Below are 16410 nucleotides of genomic sequence, written 5' to 3' on the forward strand. Positions count from 1 at the left end.
CATTGTTCAAAATACAAGTAATTCATAGGACACTATGGGGTAGATGCTGTAATTATCTTTACAGAAGAGGATACTGAGGTACAGGAAGGTTAATTAAATTTTCCAAGGACACATCGCTTCCCAAGAGCCAAAGTTGGGATTGGAACTTAGTCTGCCCCTGGGGTCTGGGTTCTTTGCTTCCATTTATTGAAACATGAAAAAGTAACCATTTCATAGCTGCATTCTAAGTGTCAGCCTCTCAATAGGTAAAGGAAAGGTGGCTACCAAATTCCTAAAAATATATATACAATTCCTCCAAAAGCTGAAGCCATATAATGAGAAACAAGGGAGGCTGTATTCTTGCTGTATTTTCTATTTTCACTTTGTCAATGTTTTCATTTCTAGGTACACTTAAGAGAGTTACAGGATCTGAAAGCCATTTAATATAAAGAAATGTTGAAAAAAACCTAAGGATATTTAACCCAGAGAAGAGAACTCTTGTTGGAAAATGACTGGGGCAGTTCCAGGCTTTACATGGCATTCATGAAATCTAGAGGAAGAAAGAACATGACCTCCAGTGCCTTAAAAAAGAACAAAGAGACTTATTTTCTAGGAGCCTCCAGCAAACCCCCTGTGTGAGTCAGGATCTTCCAAGAGCTGACATCAAGGTAGGATTATATGTATTGGGCTTTCTTAAGGGAAAATGCACATGTGAAAGGAAATAAGCAGGGACCATTTGGACCTGCTAACTTGGGGATGAATCAAAGTACAGTACCTGGGGCCCCTGGTCAATGATGATCCTATGATAGGAAGTATTTGAGGTGCATTCTTTTTTTTTAAGGCTTGCTATTCATGTATTTATTTATTAATTTATTTGAGAGAGAGTACACCTGTGTGCCCCTAAGCTGGGTGGGGTGTGGGGCAGAGGGAGAGGAAGAGAGAAAATCTCAAGCAGATCCCTGGCTGAGTGCAGAGCCCCATGCAGGGCTAGATCTCACAACACAAAGATCATGACTTGAGCTAAAATCAAGAGTGTGATGATGCTCAACTGACTGAGCAACCCAGGCACCCCTGAGGTGCCTTCTCATGGCTGCTGTATCTCTCCTCATATCTCATTGGTCAATAATTAAATCAGTCTTTGTGACAAGATTAAATGTCCTGATTGGCTAAGGCCTGAATTCTTTAACTAGTCACTCTGACCAGGGGAATGAGATTTCCCAAAGGCCCCTTAAATCCACTGTCAACATGAGCTTGCTCTCCACCCATGGGTTATGGGGAAGTGGGGCTAATACCTAAATAAAAATCTGTTCATTCTTAGGAAGGGTAAAGGAGAATGATATCTATGATTGTGCAGTTCTACCCCTGATACATGTGTTGCCAAAACCTGTGCTTTGTCTGCCCCACAACTCTTAAAATATGTGGTGGCCAGTTTTTAAAAGTTGTTGTTTGGGGTTGGGAGGTGGGGATCAAAGTCAATGCCGCTGAAAAATCATCCTGTTATCTGTGAAGTATGTATTGCCGTAACTAGTTTTGGATCATCTGATAAATTGTCGATGTGCTGGGCATCTTGTAGTAGAAATACAACAATCACAGTAGCTAGTATTTCCAGAGCAATAAGTATGTACCTGGCAGTGTGTTTTATATCCATTCTTACACTTGATGCGCATAACACCCTATTAGATAAGCATCTTACTACCTCCAGGTTATGTAGGAGGACACTACAGATGGAGAGGGTTAAGAAACTTTCTTGAGAACACAACAAGTAATTCAGTGACTGATTTGCAAAGCTGTAGCATTTCCTCCTCCTCAAATTCTTACTATGACTATCTCTTTTCCAGCTTTCTTCAGCAAAGCTTCTTAAAAATAGGTTTGCTTCTCTACTAGGTGAGAACCAGAGAGCTATGTTTGCTTAGGCACTTTTTAGTGACACTCTACCAACATTGGCTGGCATGCCTGTTGAAGGCTCTCGAGGCTGGCACGATGCCGACTGAGAGGGCAAGTCGCCCTTAATTCAGTCATTGCAGGTAGCCAAATACAATAGAGAGCAGCGCTTTGGGACTGTAGCATTCGGTTGACTTTGTAAAGGGAGCTGCTTTGTGTATCCATTTTGGTTGCTTAGCTATTGCTGATAGGCACCAAGGTCATGTGGATCTGGCATTGTAGGGAACCAATGGAAAGGATCAAAATAACGAGGGCCACGGAGAGAATTTCAATGGTCATCTCAGCGACACATCATTTGATTACGGTAATCTCTACTGTGGGTGTGCCTTGCTTTAAAGAATAAATATTAACAACACAGATAAATGAAAGAGTGATTACCCACTTGAAAAGGCATAATGAGTTTAGAGAAGGATTCACTGTAAGAGTCCCTTAAACATCAATGAAACGCATTTGAAATGCAATTCCTTATACATAATACTTCAGTTTTTTTTCAAGACTATAACCATCGGGTTAAGGGCTTTTTGCATACATATATTTTGTTTTTTTTTTAATTTTTTATTTATTTATGATAGTCACAGAGAGAGAAAGAGAGAGAGGCAGAGACACAGGCAGAGGGAGAAGCAGGCTCCACGCACCGCGAGCCTGATGTGGGATTCGATCCCGGGTCTCCAGGATCGCGCCCTGGGCCAAAGGCAGGCACCAAACCGCTGCGCCGCCCAGGGATCCCCATACATATATTTTGAAGAAATATATTCAGATAACTTCAGCGAAACCAAATTTGGACACATTTTTATGCATCCGTACATTCAAGAAATATTCATCAAGGTCCTCCTCTGTGCCAGGCACTGTACTGCACTTTAATACTTGGACTCGTAGGTCTGGGGGGAGGCTCAGATTCTGCATTTCCAGCGTGTTTCTTGACTACATTTTGAGTAGCAAGGGTTTCTAGAAAATTAGGTTGGGAAATTAGACAGGAACCAGGAGACATGTATGGAGACTCCTTACAATACCCAGCCCAATCCCACTGAAGGATGAGCGTGGGGAGGCCACTTGCTGCTGCAGGCCTGTGGCCAGGTCTCTGGTAGCATTGCTGCCACCAGCACTAGCAACTGCATACCCTCAGCTTCTCCCATCAGCACTGGACACAGGGTGCCAGAGTCCCTGCAACTTGAACAAATTCCTGTTTGCGGAAACTGCTTTGGTCTCCACCATCTGAGTGGGAGCACCTGAGCAGCCAAGCTTGGGTAGCACACCTGCCTCGATTCCTCGGAGGGGAAAAACTGCTATCTGCTCCTTTCTGCCTCTGCAGTGACAGGCAGGCCATGCTTCCCACCAGGACTCACTGCAAAAGAAATTCTCCAAACCTGGGAAAGAGGTTCAGATGCTGGGCAGCCAAAAAAAAAAAAAAGAAAAAGAAAGAAAGAAAGAAGAAAGAAAGAAAGAAAGAAAGAAGGAAAGAAAGAAAGAAAGAAAGAAAAGATAAATATCCCCCATGAACTAGATGAGTTTATACACACAAAAAAACTACTTCATTCTGCAGCTCACGTTTACATGATTCAAGGCTGAAATTCCCGGGAGTCTCGTGATTTAGCCTTGGGCCCAGCGCTCTTCTCCCAGCCTCGAAGACCAGCAACGGGCTCTCCTGCATCCCATGCCATGCTCCTACAGCCCCTGTCTTATTTGGAGTACGAAACATTCCACATTCCAATTCTCATTGGCTTTCTTTCACTTCTCATTTAACTGCAAGTTTGTCTTGTGTGGGGAATTTCTTTTCTGGGTTAGGTTTGTGACGGTTGATGAACTCCCAAGATATCTAGTTTATCTTCCTGATGGGATTTGCAGGGTAATTTTTCCAATATTAAAAAAATAAAGGTAAATCTTATGCGGTGGCCAAGAAGAATGAGAAATGTCAAAGTGTACGCCTGCCTGTTCCCCTTTTAGGCTCACTATCCCCATCCACGCTGTACGCTGGTTTTCATTAAAATGTGACATTTATCTTCCCAAAGTGAATTTGTCTTGCTATGATAGGAAGAGAAAAAAATGTCACAATTTACTGCAACAAAAGTAAATACAGGAAAAGATAAATGATAATTTTTAATGAAAACCATCATTTTAAAATAATGTGTTTCTTAAATATACAATACTCTAATAGAGGCAAAAAAAACTGTCTTGAGAATTCAGATTGAATAGATTCTAATGTCTGGTGAAGGGAATATATTGGACAAAGATGCTCGTTGTCAAAACACTGCAGGGGAGACTTTTATTGCCACATATGTTCTCCTATTACTGGTCATGAAGGGCAAGAACCACACAGATCTTTCTTGCTTTGAAAGTGAAGATGGTAGCTTTAGACTTTTTTGCGTGGGAGGGGGAAAGGGGCTCAGGACAATCAGCCACTTGATTGAATTTTTCTACTTTTTAATCAGCTGTGGACACAGCCATCAATAAAAGGGTCCAGCTGCTCGAGGGGCGCGACTCCTCCAGCCTGGACAGACTGTCTAGAACCATGTGGGACAGACCACGGGAGACACAGAGGAGCTCTTCCTTCTTTTCTTCCCTGGAGAAAAGAAAAATATTGAGCCCGCCTATTTTTTTTTTTTTTTTTTTTTTTTTGAGCTCACCTAATCTAAAAACTGACTAAGGGTAACTTAGTTATTTCGTAGCTGTAGCAAATTTGGAAAGTGTTCTGGAGGGGAACCTGGGTGGTTCGGTGGGTTAAATGGGTGCCTTCAGCTCCAGTCCTGATGCCAAGGTCTTGAGATGGAGACCAGGGGAGCGGGGGGGGTCTGGGCTGCTCAGCGGGGAGTCTGCTTCTCCCTCTGTGCCTCCCTCACTGCACATGTGCACACCCTCTCTCACTTTCTCTCTCAAATAAATAAATATAATCTTTTTCTTTTTAAGTGTTGCAGAGGTCCCAGGACCTGATTTTCATTCTTATTCTAATGCTCTTCGCTCATCTGAAGAATGAGAGGTTAGGAGTAAAAATCCCAAAGATTTACAAAGATTTTTTTCCCCTCTTTTTAAGACTGTGTGCTTCTACAGATGAGAACAATTTCCCCTCTAGACCACGTTCTGTTGGAATGAGAGGGGCTATGGTTAGGAAAGGACTTCATCCACAGATGGGGGAGAAATAAATAAACTTAAATAGTCAGAAATAACTGGAGAAACAGAAACAGGGAACTAAGGAGAGGTCTTCGGTGGGTGGATAATAAGAGGACTCCGAGTCAAAACAAACTTGCTGCTGCTTCTCGCGTTCCCTGGGGCTGTGGAATGAGACACACAGTGACACAATCATTAGCCAACTGTCCTCGCAGCTTTAATATCTGCTTCTGCCTGAGATAGTCATACTAACCTCTAGGTGAACCGATTTTCTGATTATCTGTGGGGACAAGATAAAATCAAGTCTCCTATTACAGTTTCTCTTCCATTGATCTGTAAGGTGGTCCTTCAGAACAAAGGACCAGCAATTAGTAGACTTAGAGCTTGAAACCCGAGTGGGAACCAGGGTAGAGATAAGGATCAGGAACCAAAGGCAGCCACTACCTGCAGCTTCTAAGTAAAGGTGACTGGCTTTTGTTTTTCAACATATATATATATTTTTTTTTTTTTCAAGATGTTTAATAGGTTGGGAAAAGGAAAAGAGGAGCCTGGCTTTTAACTAAAAAAGTAATTTTTAATTCTCTGTTAGCGGGATCCCTGGGTGGCGCAGCGGTTTGGCGCCTACCTTTGGCCCAGGGCGCGATCCTGGAGACCCGGGATCGAATCCCACGTCAGGCTCCCGGTGCATGGAGCCTGCTTCTCCGTCTGCCTGTGTCTCTGCCTCTCTCTCTCTCTCTCTCTCTGTGTGACTGTCATAAATAAATAAAAAAAATATTAAAAAAAATTCTCTGTTAGCTTCCACAGATGAGGATGGATTTACTAACATGTTTTGGTTTTTCTTATTTTAACTTGAGTCATGAGAGGGAGCAAATAGAAAATATTCTTTTCCTACTTTGACACTGAAGATGGTAGCTCTATATAACGCTTTTTAAAGGCCTACTGTCGGGGCGCCTGGGTGGCTCAGTGGTTGAGTGTCTCTGCTTGTGGCTCAGGTCATGATCCTGGCCGGGGTCTTGGGCTCTTTCGCAGGGGAGCCTGCTTCTCCCTCTGCCTGTGTCTCTGCCTCTCTGTGTGTCTCTTATGAATAAATTAAAAAAAAACTTTAAAAAAATAAATAAAGGCCTACGGTGTGCCAGAGTCTTTCAGACACATGATTTGGCATTTGCAAAAATTGTGAGATTGATCCAGTATTGCTCATGTTGGATGTGAAGGTGGCCACCCTGAGGTATACATGGGCCTCGAGTTTAGGGGTCAAGTGTCAGAGTCTGGCCTCCTAACTCCAACTTAGGTGTGTGCAGAGTGGCTACTCAGCTTCTAGACTTAGCTGGAAGGAGCTGGGCTGTAAAAGGGGAATATACTTGGCTCAAGTGCAGGTCGAGATACCAGCAAAGTCCTGATACTTGCCCAGCCCTGAGCCATCAATGGATATTGGGACCATGTGCCTGCAGGGCACTATGCACATCACAGTTTATTGGTTGAATAAATGAATGAATGATTGTGCAAGCATAGTATTTTCCAGAAGAATGAATCTTCCCAAGCATAAGAAGTTGAAATGCTAATATTCTGATTTGGATCTTTTTGTCTTACTTTCTGGAAATGAATTTTGATCTAGTTAGAATGGCCCTATAACATAGGTAAGCTTCTCAACCTTTCCCAGTTTACTTTTGAGGACTGTCATACAAGGTGAATGACCACGTGCACTGAGACAGCTTGAGCCCAATGACTTGTGAAAAGGAGACTTTTTATGGGGATGAAACTGCATGTTCTTGGGTGACTTGTCAGAACTACCATGAACAAAAACTGGCACATAAACCAGCAATTTTCTATTAGCAAGTAAATCTTGAATTGTTTGCTAAGTAAGAAAACCAGTTGAAACCAATTCTTCATAGTCAATTAAGATTTTCTTGTGTATAGGATACTTTACATGTTATCAAGAAACAGGAGACTCACTTTGAGAAAAGTAAATCACAGGCATCCAACGAAACATTCAGAATTGAACAGAACTAACACTGTCCTAATTTTTCTTGACTGCAAGGTGTTTCAGACAAGAGTCAGGCTTAAGATAAAGCGGTATCTACAAATAGGTTTTAAAAAAATAAAGTTGTTGGGAGAAAAGAGCTCAAAAAATTTATAATTGTGAAATATTGGGAACGAACATCAATCACGAGGGGATGAGGTAAAAAGCTATGACCTGTCAGTACAGTGGATACTATGTCATCATGAACTATGATGATGGAGACTAATGTCTCCCCCTCCACCCTTTACCTGTTTCCACACCATCCCACTTACATACACTTACATTCTTATCTGGAAGGGAAGGGAGGACATAATGAGAAACACAAATGCAGAGCTATATTTATGGGCATGGGAAAATGTCCAAACATATTGCTGACTGGAAAAGCCAGGTTCTAGGACATTATGGAGAATTACATCTTCATGTACATATTCATAGAGAGATACCGCTAAGGATATTCAGCAAAATGTAAATGGTGGCTATCTTCAGAGAGAGGAGTTTCAAGTGGTCTCTACTATCACATTTGTACATTTTTGTACTCGTTTGAATTCTTTTAACGAGTATGTATCATATTCACACTCAAGAAAGAAGGAAAGTGGGGAAACATCTTTTTTCTAAGAGTAATAATCATTAAGTAGCAGGAATCAGCAATTGGTTTTAAAAATTTATAAACATTTTTTTTCTCAGCAGAATATAAAATTCAACAGAATATAAACACATTTTTAAAGGCCCCACAACTCGGTAGGGCTGCGTGTCATCAATCATTTTTCTACCACTTGAGTGGTATGTACAAATTACATGCTCTGACCAGAACCCAAGAGACATAAAAAGTGAGATCTGAAGATGTGATTTGGAACATCTGAAACTTTAGTCCAAAATACCAAATGTCTATTTGGTATCATGGCTGTTTTCTATCGTTGGCTGGAGGTATGTTAATAATGCAGTTATCATTTGTCATGCAGGCATTCTTAGAATTATTGGGATGCAGCCTCGAAAGCAGGGGAGGAAGCAAGGGCATTTGCTTCTACACCTGCCTCCTAGGGGACATTTGTATGCAAGAGAAACAAGAGCATGAGTAACGTCACAAACACAAAGGACATCTAGACGTACGAGACACACCAAGCGTATGTTTCAGACAATGTTTCAGACACATCGACAAATCTCAAAGGGCACTCCACCGGTTGAGGATGCCGTGCGTGAGCACTAGGTTGGTACTCGAGGGCTAAGACAGTAAATGGTCATCCTTTGCTATCTGTATTCAGAAATGTAGTGTGTTGGAGGTTAGCACTAGAGAGCCCAGCAGACAACTGAGATAGAACTAGATTTTGGATTGAGCAAGAGGGGCCTCTCTGCAGTGTGATTCTCTGCAGCGAAGGAGTGGCAGGCGTGAGAAAACCAGGCCACGTCACACACACAACTATTAGCATTCGGTAAACCGGCTCGACTGCAGCCACCAAGGGCTGACAATCTCCAGCGTGAGTGTGCCCAGCTCCTGTGAAAGTCATGCAAGCTGTTACCCTAATGGATGAGAATCGAGGATAATACCAAGGAACAGAAACTGTTCGGTTTGATTAGCTCTAGTGGATGTCATCTTCAAACTGGACTAATTTGATAACAGGGAGCATTTCTGAGGGAAGAAGGAAAATAAGGTTAATGTTATGTAAATAGAGACATGATTGTTTTCACCTCTTGTGACATAAATTATTCTAGAAGCAGCATAGGGGAATGAAGAGATAAGAAATGAGGGGAGCAGATGCTTCTGTCCGGGTAATTGCACGGGGGGCTGACAGCTCTGGGCCAGAGCGTTGAGAGGGAGCCTCCAACAGGCTGGCTGCCCCCAGTAATTGTGACAGCAGCTCACACTCACGAAGGCTTCACGTGTCCCAGACCCTGTGCTAGCTGCTTCATAGGAGTAGATGGTTTAATCTTCGCCACCACCCCACAGAGTGAGGAAGGGCTATGATCACTGTCATTTTACAGATGTGAAAATTGGAGCTTAGGGAAAAGTTAGGTAACTTCTCAAGGTCACACGATATGGAGTGGAGCTGCACCTGGGCTCAGAGGGGCTGATGCCCCCCTGGTTCATCACTCGCTGGTTTCCTGGTGTCTGTGAGCTAAGTAACTCGCCAGTGCCTGGTGCTCAGGCCCAAATTGGGAAATTGGGAATTGAAAAAAATGTTATGGGGGGGCCTGGGTGCGCAGTCGATTGAGTGTGCGACCCTTGGTTTCAGCTCAGGTCATGACCTTAGAGTTGTGAGATTGAGCCCCAGCCTCTGGGCTCTGTGCTCAGTAGGGAGTTGGCTTGAGGTTCTCTGCCTCTCCCTCTCCTTCTGCCTCTCATGCGCAACGTGCTTTCTCCCTCCCTGTCCCTCCCTCTCCCTCTCTAAAATAAATCAATAAATAAAGCTGTAAAAGAATTTTTATGCCTTGGAAATGCTTTCCATCAAGCCACATCAAAACCATTTTTATGCTGTTATGTTTGAAATGCCCTCTCTCCACCTGCCTTCCTGCTCTCACCTCCAGCCCATCCATAGTTCTCAAAATGGGTCTGTAGAAGAGTTAAATGCATATCTCATTAGAAAGTGAGAGAGTATAGAGGGTAGGCCTGGAAGCACACAGAACTAAAATTTGGGTGTTGAACTGTCCAGTAGTGTTTTTCCTTACTCTGTCTAGTGGCTTGAACAATAGTCAGCGGACATTAAATGTTTCTGGAGATTTGAATCACTGTTAAAGCTCACCTTCTCCTTAGTTCTTTATAAAAATGAGACCAAAGCTTGCTCAAGGTGGTAAATTAACGGTGATGCATCTTTAGCACTCAGGTCAGGCAGGCTTTGTTATCCCCAGCAACCTACAGGAAGGTCGCTGGGAGTGTATATATCTAATTTTCTTGCTCCCATTTCCCTCTGAGGGGGAAAATCAGGTGTTTTGTCTATAGATATTCTACTCTCAACTCTTTCTATTTTTTTTAAGTATCTTATTTATTTATTTGAAAGAGAGAGAGGGAAAGAGAGAACAAGCAGGGGGAGTGGCAGGCAGAGGGAGAGGGAGAAGCAGTTTCCACACTGAGTGAGGAGCCTGACGCTGGGCTCAACCCCAGGACTCCAGGACCACAACCAGAGCCAAAGGCAGATAGATGCCCAACCGACAGAGCCACCCAACTCTATTTTTAAGGAAAAGATTTAATGATTTACTCTCATTCTTTGAAAGAGGAATTCACCTTGAAACACATTATTGACCACTTTTATTACTACTGGTTATGGAACGGGACCAGGACATTACATTATTCACTAAGGTAACAATAACAACCATCAGAAATACTAGAATTCACTTGTAGAGAGAATTTCAGATGTCTTCAAGACATCTTCAAAGTGGTCACATTCCCCTTAATGAATCAATAATCCAAATCCATGCTAGATCGTTGAGATTTTAGATAAGAAACCCTTCTAGGAAAAATGTGGCTACTGAACATGGTACGATTGTTTTTAAAGGTAATAGAGATTTAGTGACATAGTGTGAAGCAACAGAATTCTGAAAACTTGTACGTATGGTTACTGGATTAGACTCAGAGGATGCTGAAAAACTTATAGTTTGAATGGATAAACACAATTGTGATTTACGTTATTGAAATGGGAAAAGGGACTAAAACATTTTTGCACAACTGAAGAGATCTTCCTTCCTTTATCTTACTCAGCTTCTGTAAGGAAGCTTGTATTATCACTCTAGCATTTGTACCTCACTCAGATTGTTACTCAAAATATTAGCCAAGTCATGTATTACCAGGGCTTCTCACTATTTAATTAGGTTCAAAGTCTCACCATTTTATTAAATGCAGATGAATTCCAAGGCTGAAAATCACCAAGATGTCTGCATAAAAGACTCTTGCGATAATGAGCCAGGGTAAATTTCTATTAAGAAGGAGGAAGGATTGAATTTGTGAGCCGGGCCTAGACCCCTATTGCTAAATTTAAAGGCTGCCTGGTTCTCCATGTTTATATCAGCAGTCACTCAAATAAGTGACAGATTTTTGTGAGGATAAACTACTCTGGGTAAGGTGATATACTAGACATACTGCGATATACACATACTCTAATTTTAAGAATTCGGGAGAATAGAAATGTGTATGCAAAAATACAATTAAAACTCTATGCTAAGTGGGCAATGTCAGTGTGAGCCATAATGCTGAAGAAATCAGAGAGGAAGTTTGCTTCTGGTTAGAGTGATGCGGGAGGGGAGGCTTCACGGAGGTAGGAAGATCTGATTTACACTTGAGAGGATGCTGGGGTGGGCAACCTTGGTTGCCTAACCAGCATCCGTTCATCCTTCTCATATTTTTCAGAATCCCCTCCACCGTAGCATCAGGGTAAGTAAATTCTATCTTTAGCTCCAAGGGAGAATTCTGATTAGTCTAATGCTAAACCATTTTGGTAATCTCACCCTCGCTTTCCTCCCCTCTCCCATTGATTTGTTCAAAGAACCAGGCTTAAGCCAACCAGTGGATGGCATTTCTGTAGCCATTAATGCTGGCCTAGGAGTAAGCATGAGAGCTAAGTGGGTCCACTCAGTCTAAAAGGAAGGATTTCTGTTTCATAATTGGGAATACGATTTTTATTCTCTCTCACTGCACAGAAAAAGGATGTTGGTTGCCCTAGTTGCTTCGGGCAGTCATTTTGAGATCATGAGTGACCCTGGCATGAAGACAAGGCTGGCACATAGAAGGAGGTGAAGTCTGGAGAGTAAGAGGATCCAGAGTGGGAGCCCTATTTGTACTGCCCACAGCTTGATCTGCCTCTAGTTCTCTTATTCTACAAGAGAGTACATTTCTTCAACGTTTAAGCCAGCTAGAGGCAGCTTTTCTGTAACTTGCAGCCAAAACCATCTAAATTGCTACCAATAGTAGAGTTGGTTCCTTTTCTAGGATTTATTTCCCTCTTTTCATGACAAAGGAAATAAGTCCCACCATTTTGCCTCGTGTTTTAAATGGGAGAGACGATCTCTTAGTTCCAAGCAGGACTGGTTGCAGTGATTGACTCCAACCTGGACATGGGAAGCATGAGGAAAAGTTGCCGAGGCTTCTGAAAAGAAGCTTCTCTTTTCCATGGGGACTACCAGGTATATCTTTCCCTCCTCCCCTGCAAGGCAGGGATGGAGAAGGGGCCTGTGTTAGTTTTCTTGGGCTGCTCCTATAAATCACCACAAATTGAGTGGCTTAAAACAACAGAAATCTAGGCCAGAAGTCCAAAATCAAGGTGTTGGCAGGGCAGTGCTCCTTCTGAAGGCTCTAGAGAAGAGTCCTTCCTTGTATGTTCTTAGCTTCCAGTGGTTGGTACAGTCCCTGGCATTCCCTGGCTTGTAGCCTCATCAATCCAATCTCTGCTGCTGTCTTCACAGAGAGTCTGCTCTGCTTCTCTGTGGGTCCGAATTTTTTGCTTCCTAGAAGGTCATTGGTTTCGGGCCCACCGTACACCCAGTACGACCTCACGTTAACTTGATTGCATCTGCAAAGACCATATTTCCAAAGAAGGCCACATTCACAGGTTCCAGGTAGACATACATGACTTTGGGGGAAACCTTATTCAACCCTAGAACTGTGACAGCCAGTTTTGGCATCTGAAGGAAGCCAGCCTGAGAATGAAGCCAGCACATGGGGCCACACAGAGTCGAGATCATCTCAAAGTAGTAACATTGGCCTCTGGATAAAACTCTGCCTCAAGTTTGTTTCACTTTGTTCATTTAATTTACTTGAGCCAGAAACTTCCTCTTTTTATGTCAGCCACTTTGTGTTGGATTTCCTTATGGTAGTTACCAAAAGACTTCTAACTGACAGAAATTGATGGAACTTTGTTGGGAGGAGGTAGCTGGTCATGCTGGACCAGGGGGAATGGCAGGAGAAAAAAATTGAGATTAAAATACAAGGAGTGTTGGAGGGGAAGGCCTGGCTGAAGAAGAGAGAGTTTTTATTAGAGGAGCAGAGGGGGAAAAAAAAAAGTGAGCAGAGGGACATGAAGTTGTATAGAGTGATTAGCATAAGTTTTTGGAGGTTTGTGAATGTCAAGCTAAAGAATTTGGACTTTTTTTTTTTTTCTTGTAGGCAGATGATCTATAAGATGATTTTTGGACATGATAGTTCAATTACTTAACATGATATTTTAGGTTACTTTGCAGTGACATGCAGATTATATTGGAAGGGGACAGAACTCAGATCAGAATTTACTACCTACCTTGGTGTTTACCAATTTAATCAAGGGTACAGCGAGAGCTCATTTCTGGGCTGGGGTTACTCCATGCCAACCCACTTACCCGCCCTGGCCGTCCTCCTGTTCCTAGAACAGACCACACTCATTCTGCTCTAGGGCCTGTGCATTGATTGGCTCTTCTCTCTGCCCAAAATGTTCTTCCTTCCTGAGTTTTGCATAGCTGGTTCCTTCCTGTCATTTGATACTCAGATCTACTCCTGCCTTTTCAGAGAGGACTTCCTTGACCACTCAATCTAGAATCACCACATGTCCCTTTCTCTCTCTCAGAATGCCCTATATTGATTCTCAGGAAGCACAAAACCCATCTGATATATATATTTTTTGTTTGTTTGTTTGTTTATTTATTATTCTTTTATTCATTTTTGGAAACACTTCTACATTCCCAACTTCAAAGTAAGCTTCGTAAGAGAAAGGAGCTGGTTGGTCCTTGCATTGCTGCATCTCCAGTGCCCAGCAGGGGCTCAATAAATACATGGGGGTATAAACGATTAATAAATAAACTTGGCTGTGAAGTTTTGAAATTTCTGAAATCTTGAATCATTCATTTAAATAGTTTTGAGATGAACAAAATTAAAAGATATTTCAAGAGTAAATTTTGCTTGGAAAGTAGGCAGGAGTGGAAGAGGGGGAAATACGTTAAGTATTTTTCTCAATGTTCCAAAAGAGACAAGGTTAATTTTCAAAGCAACACCCTCGTCTCATAAGGCCCGTTCACCAGAAACGTCTGGGGTATAAAGAAAAGCTCTGGGGAACTTCCAGAGAATACATTCAAGCTTTTCTGTTTGCATTTTCCCTAGAGGCACTTTCATTCCATAACTACCTCTAGGTTTCTGGAAAAATTTATGTTTCTGAAAATGATTCGGAATGAGAATCATTCTCTGTTTTAACTAGAACCAAGCCCTCTGACTTGTTCTCTAGTAAGTGGAAACCTCTGTGTTGTTTGCCTTCACCAAAGTGCCTCTGACCTCAGCATGAAGCTCTCCCACTATTACTAATTATCATCTTCCCTTGGAACATGCCTCGGTCCATGATGAAAAGTCTGTGTTGCACGGAATGAAGACCAAACAGGCCTCAGCCAAGTAACGAAGGAACACATTCCATGTAGCCGAGAACCTTCCAAGCCAGTCCTTCTCCATTACTCTCCCGGGGTGCTATTAGTTATAATATCCCCTCGTGACTTTTACTCAGATTACAGGGAATGAGCCTGGAGGCATTACCAATGCCCTTCTTCTGACTGAATTAGCTGATAGGTTATTTGAAGTTGTCCATTGAGGCTACGTGAAAAAAAGCACTGATCGATGGAAGCCCCCGGCCAGTCTGGGTAAATTGGCCACTAATTTTAAACCACAAATATAGTAACAGCTCCAAAGACAGGCACATCTTTATTTACTGTCAATCAAGGCTGGGCATGAAACTCTAAGGGCATGATACTACTAAATACTACTAAATACTATTAAAATTTTTGCATTGAGTGTTAATTCATTGAAATTACTGGGCTTTTTGCTGGAATTTGGAAATCTCCTTGTCACCCAGAAATGTTTGGGTTTTTTTTTCCCCTTTCTTCCTCCTCCTCTCTTCCCTCTCTGTTACCCCTCCTTCTTGATAATAGTTTTATTACTTATGGCATTTGATCAGGAATGTCTTTTGAATAAGAATCCTTGTAAGGAAGGCTTCTCTTTAAAGTAGGAGCCTCAATGAAATTAATGGACTAAAAGAATAGTACAGTAACTTTTAACTATTTGTATAATTTAAAAGATGTGACCAGCACCATGAATTTTCAAATTAGGTAATTTTTTTCCCCTGAAGAATGTATAAATAATATATAAATAATAATTTATAATCATAAATTTATATTCATAGATATTTATAATCATAAATAATTTGTAAAAAATGTAGTGAACCATTTTTTAATTAACCGAGATGCACACTAGAAAACTTGATATACCACAAACTGAGTGTGTTTACATTTTTTTTAAAGATTTTATTTCTTCATTTGTTTTAGAGAGAGAGAGAGACTTCTCAAGCACAGGGGGTGGGGGTTTGGGGGAGGGGAGGGATAGAGGCAGAGAGAGGAGAGAGAATGTCAAGCAGACTCCCCACTGAATGTAGAGCTGGACACAGGACTCCATCTCATGACCTTGAGATGCTGACCTGAGCCAAAATCAAGACTCGGACACTCAACCCACTGAGCCACCCAGGCACCCCGATATGTTATACATTTGTTACAAAGTATGCCTGAATTTAAAATTATCTCAGCAAAATTTGTGCATTTAATTGAGTGGTCAGATTGGGAAGCTATTCATTTATTTCAGGGATGACGCCTTGTCTAAAATATGTTTGGACTGTCTCTTTGGAATTAATTTAAGGACTTACAGCACATTCTTTTGAATATCGTTAGCAGTGGCAGATTTTCTTCTACTAAAGACTGATGCAAATTTTGGAAATAGACAAAAGTCTTTTCTTTTCAAATCAGTTTTGTAAGGTACATGATCAACTTGTGTTATACTCTTTGCGATTAGGAAACAAAGCAACACGAGAAGATAGGATTCCAGAGCAAACTGATTGATTTTCTTGTGTGGTTCAGTGCATCTGAAGTCACATTTTGTAGTACGATAAATATTCTGGTTTCTAATTTGGCTTCTGTCTAATTTACTCCTACTCTTCAGAGGGAAATGTTTCAGATCCTTGATAATCGTTTGACTTAATTGCTCGATGGAACTTAGGAAGCCCCCCACCACCACTGCAGGATAGAGAAGGGGGCATCTGCAGGCATTCCGGGGTTCATTTTAAAGGCATCTCACCTCCCATCCCTACAGAACCCAGATTTATGTAACCGCAAGTAAATGAAGAATATAAAATGAGATGGAAACATAGCTGTTAACTCCATGTCCCCAAGATAAAAATCTGTCCTTTAAATACGCATTGCTGAGTGTTCAACAATGAACACAGACAAATTTATTGGGGACCAAGATGGTTCATTGGTGAAACAAAGAAGTAGTGGGACATTTGTGGATTGCAGACACAATCCAAAAGAGAGAGAAGATCGTACTTGAATAGGATAGGGACACCTGGTTTTATCAGCACCCTTGATTCATTTATTCAGTAAACATATTGAACGTCTAC

At 41.8% G+C, this 16410-nt stretch overlaps 1 long non-coding RNA gene across 2 annotated transcripts in view; it reads left to right on the forward strand.

Annotated features, from left to right (window-relative positions):
- Nucleotides 1-16410, forward strand: part of LOC140642505 (uncharacterized) — a 94236-nt gene that overhangs the window by 1509 nt on the left and 76317 nt on the right. For both annotated transcript variants that reach the window (XR_012038927.1, XR_012038926.1), the window contains exon 2: nt 385-647. This is a non-coding gene — a long non-coding RNA (uncharacterized lncRNA). The remainder of the gene's footprint in view (nt 1-384; nt 648-16410) is intronic.

This window comes from Canis lupus, chromosome 11 (genome assembly GCF_048164855.1).
Source record: "Canis lupus baileyi chromosome 11, mCanLup2.hap1, whole genome shotgun sequence".
Classification (NCBI taxonomy): domain Eukaryota; kingdom Metazoa; phylum Chordata; class Mammalia; order Carnivora; family Canidae; genus Canis; species Canis lupus.